The sequence below is a fragment of the Cajanus cajan genome, chromosome 10 (genome assembly GCF_000230855.2).
Source record: "Cajanus cajan strain Asha chromosome 10, NIPB_CcT2T_4, whole genome shotgun sequence".
Classification (NCBI taxonomy): Eukaryota; Viridiplantae; Streptophyta; class Magnoliopsida; order Fabales; family Fabaceae; genus Cajanus; species Cajanus cajan.
Window position 1 is genome coordinate 8,111,324 of NC_138526.1, and position 8,779 is coordinate 8,120,102.

The following is an 8,779-nucleotide window of genomic DNA, read 5'->3' on the forward strand; positions in this document are numbered from 1 at the left end:
AAAACTCATGTACATAATGGAAACCTAACTCTAGGAGTTCACCAATGATCTAATGATGAACATGAACTCAAAAATGCAAAAAGAAAAGCAAACAAGCAAGGCACATATGATTAGAATTGAATCTCGGCCAAATTCAAAAAAAAAACTCAAAATTTTTCAACGTATGAACTCAAGCACATCTTGAATATTTTTTGACATTTTAAAGGACTAACATGACTTGACAAAACTTAAGATTCAGAAATAAAATCAACACACATGCATACTCAATGAAATAGCCGAATTAAAACAAGGAGATAAGCAATGACTCAAACAAACCAAAAATAAGCACAAGTAGAATGCCTAAATTGTAGTAATTGCCGGATTGAACACAAGTGACAATTACTAACTTGGATCCATCAAATATAAGCCAAAAATTTAGATCCAAACAGCAAAACCAATATGAGACATAAGAGAACATAAAAACACAACAAAAAAAAAAATTCGGTGGAAAAGGATTACTTAGCTCAAGGAAGCAACCTTGCTCATGATACCACTTGATGGAGTTTAGGTTGAAGCAATGGAGTGATTCTTGCTTCTTGTGACCTTCTCCGAAATTTGAAGACCTTTTCCTTGAGCTTGCCACGAATTGAATGATGGAGGAAGATGATTGAAATGATAGAAGAAAATCCCTAAGCTATGGATGGAAGCATCTGTCGCCACCCGGCCCAAACGGGCCTGGCGGTCGCGAAGACGGTCGAGCTCGCTTTTATTTTATTTTTGAAAATGTATTGGATTATTAGAACGACTTGTTCTCAAACTGAGACCTTGTCGATCTTATCCAATTTATTTATTAAATGTCTCACCAATCCATGTTAATCCCAAGCGGGACCCTCCATGGATTAGTGGTTTTCGCAAAAGGAGGGTTCGTGGAGTCGCCACCAATGTTTTACTCAAAACATTGGAAAAAGGGATAAGGCAATTGATTTTATAAATCAACTTTGGCCATTACAACCAGAGTTGGGTAAGGGAGTCGGTTACGCGTGGGGAAGGTGTTAGCACCCCACAGCGCCCCTTTCGGGTTCCCTATGACAGATTATTTCTAAAATAATAGCGTAAAATTACTAAATTACCCCTATTTATTATAAGCGATTATAAATTAACTATCTACATGATGACAGTTTAAATATGCACACAGAAAGCAGTAAAAGGAAGGATTTAAGAAGAAACCTCTTGAAGCGTGCTTTTATATATTGAGTAAAACTGGGAAGCTTTTTGGCGTTCCCTCGCTCTACAAGCTCGCTCGCTCCTTCCTAAAAACTTTTGACTATGGAAATCCGGAGGATTTCCCTTCGACTAGGTTCGAATCTCCAAGCTAAGTGCTCGGAATTCCAGAACTTCGTCGGATCGACTCCTAGAGAGATTTCTAGGGCAGAACACTGCTCAAAAACCCCAGAATACTCAAGGAGGGAGTCAAAACTCAGTGAAAAAGTGTGGAATGACGTCCAATTGACGTCATATTTATAGGGAATAGGCGCAATACGGTCTACAGAATCAATACGGCCGTATTGAAATTTTTGAACTTCAATACGGTCGTATTGAAGTTCAATACGGCCGTATTGAAATTCAGAAATTTCAATGCGCCCGTATTGAGTTCACTGCGGCTGTATTGAAGCTTCAATACGACCGTATTGATTTCAGTACGGCCGTATTGAAGTTTCAGAAACTTCAATACGCCGTATTGAGTTCGCTGCGGCCGTGTTGAAGCTTCAATACGGCCGTATTAAGTGTAGTACGGCCGTATTGGGCTTCATTCCCTCCACTTCCTTATTTTAAGCTACTCTAAGACCTCTAAATCTACAGATAGCCATCCTATGGTCTTCTAGGAGTCCTTCTGGCTGACTTTTCCTTCGATCTTTGAGGGTCTTCGAGTTTTATTTTCGACCCGGACAATTTTAGGGGTCTACAGCTGCCCCCCCTTTACTTAGTCGGACGGCCTTTTGGTGTACCGGCTGACAAGTAAAGGAGTTGACCCAATTGTCCGGGTGATGCGCCGACCTTCTGACTTGTAGCGTCTTCCGGTGGAAAATTGTCGAGTAGCCTCTCCAGGTTTTGCTTTGCTTGCTGCCCAAGCTGGAAGCTGTGAGTACCTCTTCTCCAGGCTTAGCTTCACTCTTTGTTCGAGCCGGAAGCTAAGTACCCTTGTGACAACGGTAGCAGTGTGAGTTTTGCCTCTCCAGGCTTTGCTTTGCTTGCTGCCCAAACTGGAAGCTGTGAGTACCCGCCTCTCCAGGCTTAGCTTCACTCTTTGTTCGAGCCGGAAGCTAAATACCCTTGTGACAACGGTAAGCAGTGTGAGTTTCGCCTCTCCAGGCTTTGCTTTGCTTGCTGCCCAAGCTGGAAGCTGTGAGTACTGCCTCTCCAGGCTTAGCTTCACTCTTTGTTCGAGCCGGAAGCTAAGTACCCTTGTGACAACGGTAAGCAGTGAGTACCTCCTTTCCAGAGATAGCTTCGCTCATTGCTCGAGCCGGAAGCTGCATACCTCCGTGTTTGTGACGACGGGGTAGCGTGAATATCTCCTTTTCAGGGATTTGTGATGATTTTGTCTCCACAGTCCACGATGCTGCTTCGACGGTTGTTTTTTGATTTTTGTGCCACTGAGGGCTGGATAACGCAGGGATCCGTCTAGGGGATGTGCAGTTACTCATAGGTTCTTGTGCCCCAACTTTCCATTGCGTAGTTGGTGCCCACTGGGGAATTTCTGATTCCTTTGGGGTGCAGACACAAAGATGCTCTTTCTGATGTGAGCGGTGCCTTATGATTGGCTGACGTCCTTTCGACGTTGGTGGAGTATCCCGGTTATCCTTGTTCGGGTAACTCTTTTTGATTTTCTGATTTTTTGCTGCCTCTGTGTAGGCTGTTATCCGCTGGGGATTCTGGATGTTGATTTTGTCTCCGCAGTCCACGATGCTGCTTCGACGATTGTTTTTGATTTTTGTGCCACTGAGGGCTGGATAACGCAGGGATCCGTCTAGGGGATGTGCAGTCATTCACAGGTTCCTGTGCCCCAACTTGCATTGCATTGTTGGTACCCTTGGGGAATTTCTGACTCCTTGGGGTATAGACACAGATGCTCTTTCTCTCTGAGTTGAGCGATGCCTTATGTTTGGCTGACGTCCTTTGACGTTGGTGGAGTATCCCGGTTTATCCTTATTCGGGTATCTCTTTTTTAATTTTTGGATTTTGTTGCCTCTGTGTAGGCTGTTATCCGCCAGGGGATTTTGTCATTGGTTGTGATTGGCCTCTTCTGTTAGGCAGATCATCTTGATGTTCAATGATAGGCTGAGAGCCGGATTCCGCTTGGGGAATGATTATTGATCTTTTCGATTTTTTTTTTTTTTTTTTTTTTCTTTTTTGAAAGAGTGCCTCTGAATAGGCGAATTATCTTGATGTTTGATGATTGGCTGAATGCCGAATTCCTCTTGGGGAATGGTTATTGATCTTTTTGATTTTTTCTCCTTTTGAAGGGGTGCCTCTTGAGTAGGCGACTGGGGATTTGAAGTTCAGTGTTCGGCTGAGTGCCAGATTCCGCTTGGGGAATACTTATTGATATTTTTGATTTTTCTCTTTTTTGCAGGGACGCCTCTGAGTAGGCGATTGGGGAATGAGGGATCTTATGTATCCTAGAGTATTATTTAGGAAGCCTCTACAGGCTTAGCCTCACTCAACACTTGAGTTGGAGAGCTATCTTCACTGAGGAAGTTTAAGTCCTTTGACTTGGATATTCTGCTTGGGAGATCGTACTTCCATTGGGGATTTTGACGATCTTGCTTGATAGCTCTTGCTGGGGATTTTGAATCCAAGAGCGTGAGTTGAGGTTTTCTCTGGGGAGTATTATTTCTGCGAGCCTCTCCAGGCTCATTTACTCTGTACAGTTGGGGGAGTATTATTTCTGCAAGCCTCTCCAGGCTTTAGTTATTCTGAGGAAGTATTATTTCTGCAAGCCTCTTCAGGCTCAATTATTTTGAAAGAGTATTGTTTCGGCAAGCCTCTCCAGGCTCAATTATTCTGAGAGAGTATTGTTTCGGCAAGCCTCTCCAGGCTCAGTTATTTTGAGAGTATTCTTTCGGCAAGCCTCTCCAGGCTCAGTTATTCTGTATGATGCTGTTAATTTTCTGAATCTTTGCATTTTGCTTGCTGCTGTCATACACAAGCAATTTTCTATTTTTCTATTTTATGCGGTTGCCTCATGATAAGGTCTTTGAATGTGCGACTAATGTGTGTGTGATGCACAAATGCAATACAATTTTTTTTTTATTTTTTTTGTTCATTTATTTAGAAAAGTGAGCGGCTCTCCCTATCCTCTTCTTCTTGGAGGACTTTCTGTCATTGACGCGAGGGAGTATTTTTGTGAGCCTTTATGCAGGAGATTATGGATTTTACAGGAACCCCTCCAATTTTCTTTTATTGACCGATTATTAATGGGATTTCGTACAATTTTTATGAAAAATCAATTCAGAGGCATAATCACATGGTCAAGAAAGAAAAGAAACAAATGGATATTTTTATTGATATTCAAATGTTTATACAGAAAGGTTTACAAAGGGATTTTCTGAAGAATGGCTGGCCAGGGTAGGCTGTACATTTTTGGCTTAAACAATTACATCTGTGATTGCTGCCCTTCCCGTTCCCTAGTTGCTTCGGGTGAGATGCCTGAGCCAGGAGTGTAGATGCTGCAAGACGCTTGCTTCTAGAAGATTATCACTTGAACCGCCTTTCGGTTTTCGATTCAAGTGATCGTTGCTTGCTTTACTTTTTGCATCTTATTCTTTTGCCCCTAATTTTTGCCTAGGACATGTCCTAGCGGGGATAATTTTGCCTTTGTTTTGCCTAGTACCCTTGTACTGGCGGGCTTTTCGTTTTGCCCTAACTTTTGCCTAGGATGCCCTTTTTGGGTTTTCATCCTAGCGGGCTGATGCAAGCAACGTCTTCAAGCATAATACTTCTTTACCACGTCAGCGTTGATTTGGTATCGAAGTTCTTCTCCGTCCATGTCTGTGAGAATCAATGCTCCTCCGGAGAAGGCTCGCTTCACCACGTATGGTCCTTCGTAATTTGGGGCCCACTTTCCGATTTTGTCCTTTTGAGCTGGTAGCAATTTCTTCATCACCAGCTCTCCCTCATGGTAGATTCGAGGATGGACTTTCTTGTCAAAAGCCTTTTTGATCTTCCTTTGGTAGGCTTGACCATGGCATATGGCGTTCAGTCGTTTTTCTTCGATAAGGTTCAATTGGTTGTATCGACTTTGAACCCATTCTGCCTCGGAAAGTTTTGCTTCCATGATTACTCTAAGAGACGGTATCTCGACTTCAACCGGCAGAACTGCCTCCATTCCATAAACAAGGGAGAATGGAGTAGCTCCTGTGGATGTACGTACTGAAGTCCTATAACCATGGAGAGCGAAGGGTAGCATCTCATGCCAGTCTTTGAATGAGACAACCATCTTTTGTACTATCTTCTTGATATTCTTATTGGCTGCCTCGACTGCCCCATTCATCTTTGGTCGATATGGGGAAGAATTGTGGTGCTGAATTTTGAACTCTTTGCACAGTTCTTCCACCATCTTATTGTTCAAATTGGATCCATTATCAGTGATGATTTTGTCGGGAATACCGTATCTGCATATGATATTCTTTCTGATGAAGGATGTTACCACCTTTCGGGTCACATGAGCATACGATGCCGCTTCTACCCATTTGGTGAAATAGTCAATGGCCACAAGGATGAACCTATGTCCATTGGATGCCTTTGGCTCGATGGGTCCAATAACATCCATGCCCCACATTGCGAATGGCCATGGTGAAGCCAACACATTGAGTGGCGTTGATGGGACATGAATGTTGTCGGCGTATGCTTGACACTTGTGGCATTTCCAGACGTATTGGTAACAATCCCTTTCAATGGTCGACCAATAATATCCTGCTCTGAGGATTTTCTTAGCCATTGCAGGCCCGGGGATATGGGTACCGAAAACCCCCTCATGTATTTCTTTGATTACATTTTGAGCTTCGACTTGGTCTATGCACCTCAACAAGACCGAGTCATAATTCTTTTTGTAGAGGGTTTCTCCAATCAACAGAAATCCCATGGCCCTTCTTCGGATATGCTTTTTATCATTATCGCTAGCCATATCAGGATATTCCCCTTTTGACAGATATTGTTTGATGTCATGGAACCATGGATGATCGTCAACAGCTTCATCTATCAGTAGGCAGAACGCTTGCTTATCGTGCCGCCGGATATTGATGATGGGCATTTCATGCTCCTTATCCAAGGCGAACATCGATGATAGTGTGGCAAGGGCGTCAGCGAACTGATTTTCCTCCCTTGGGATATATTCAAAGACGACATTTTGAAAGAATTGTATCAGGTCTTTGATATGCTCAACATATGGTATCAGCTTAGGATTTTGGACTTCCCATTCACCTCGCAGTTGGTGGATGACTAAAGCCGAATCTCCAAATACTTTGAGCTTTAGGATACCATTGTTGATTGCTGCTTGGATTCCTAACGCGCAAGCCTCGTATTCGGCCATGTTATTTGTACAGTCGAAGTTGAGTCTTGCCGTTAAGGGGATATGCTTTCCTTGTGGGGAGATTAATATTGTTCCAATCCCCTGTCCAAGCATGTTGGAGGCTCCATCGAAATACATGGTCCACGTATCATCCTTAGGATCTTCATGTTGTAAATGCATTATATCCTCATCGGGGAAATCATCCTGAAGGGATTGATAGTCATTGGTCGGCCCGTGTGCTAGGTAATCAGCTAGGGTACTACCCTTGATGGCCTTTTGTGTGACATGTATGATGTCAAATTCTGATAATTGCACTTGCCATCGGGCAATCTTCCCAGTGATTATCGGTTTGTCGAACACGTACTTAATTGGGTCCATTTCGGAAACCAACCAAGTAGTATGCCTAATCATATACTGCCTGAGCCGTTGTGTTGCCCATGCTAACACACAGCACGTCTTTTCTAGTGGCGTGTAGCGGGTTTCATAATCAAGGAACTTTTTGCTCAGGTAGTAGATGGCTTGTTCTTTCTTCTTTGTTTCATCTTGTTGTCCTAGCACAGCTCCCATGGACTCATCAAGCACCGTTAGATAGAGGATTAATGGTCTTCCCTCGACAGGTGGCACCAACACTGGTGGATTGGCCAAGCACTGTTTGATCTTATCGAAAGCTTGTTGACAATTCTCATCCCAAACTTCGGAATGATTCTTGCGCAACAGCTTGAATATTGGTTTGCACGTGTCAGTCAACTGTGCGATGAACCTCGCGACGTAGTTCACCCTGCCGAGGAATCCTCTAATTTCTTTCTCAGTTTTAGGAGGAGGCATTTCCATTATTGCCTTTACTTTATCGGGGTCCACCTCTATGCCTTTTTCACTGACGATGAACCCGAGAAGCTTACCCGACCGAACTCCGAAAGTACACTTAGCCGGGTTTAGCTTAAGCTGATACTTACGAAGCCGATTGAATAATTTTCTCAAATATTGGATGTGGTCCATCTCGTCTTTTGACTTTGCGATCATGTCATCCACGTATACTTCAATTTCTTTGTGGATCATATCGTGGAATAGCGTCACCATCGCTCGTTGGTAGGTGGCACCCGCATTTTTAAGTCCAAAAGGCATCACCCTGTAGCAGAAAGTGCCCCAGGGTGTAATGAAAGAAGTTTTCTCGCGGTCTTCTATATTCATCTTGATTTGATTATACCCCGAGTATCCATCCATAAAGGAATAGAGTGTGTTTGTGGCGGTGTGATCCACAAGTGTATCGATGTGGGGCAAGGGAAAATCGTCCTTTGGACTGGCACAATTCAAATCCCTATAATCAACACACACTCTAACCTTCCCATTCTTTTTGATGACTGGCACAATGTTAGCCAGCCATTCGGGATACTGGGATACGACCAAGAATCCCGCATCTAATTGCTTTTCTACCTCCTCCTTGATCTTTAAAGACCATTCAGGCTTGATTCGTCGAAGCTTTTGTTTGATAGGTCGAAACCCTTCTTTCAATGGCAACTTATGCTCGACGATATTAGAGTCCAATCCGGGCATATCATGGTACGACCATGCAAATACGTCCTTGTATTCCCTCAATAGTTGGATCAATTGTGCCTTTATTTCATCACTGATATGGGTCCCAATGTTGACCTCATGCAACTCTTGACCCTGCCCCAAATTTACGGTCTCCAATTTCTCTTGATATGCCTGGAGTAGACGAGCTTCTTGATCTAGCAGTCTTTGCAGATCCGGAGAGATGGTCTCCTCATCACTGTCCAACTCAACCCATTCACCCTCGGCTTTCGGATCCCGGTCAGAGCGAGCAATCACAGACATAATTATTTATTGGTTCTGTTTAGGTTTAGAGTTTATTAATATTAATGAGAGAGAGAGAATAGAACAAAATGAGAGAATAATGTGTGAAAAATGCCTCTTTATTGATATATGTATGTAAAACTGTACAAAACCCTTTATTTACATGAAAAGGTCCTCATGATCTCGGGTACTGATCATGAGTCCCTAAAAGAAAAAAATGTGGAGGGGCCCTATCATGGCTTGCCCTTCTCTCTACTCCTGCTGCGGTAGAGGATTCTTGCTCACGTCGGGTGCCGTCGAATCGAAAGTGACCCACCCAGCATCGATAAGGTCTTGGACCTTATACTTGAGAGCTCTGCAGTTCTCCGTTGAATGCCCCGGTGCCCCCGAATGGTATAGACATTCGTCTTGTGGATT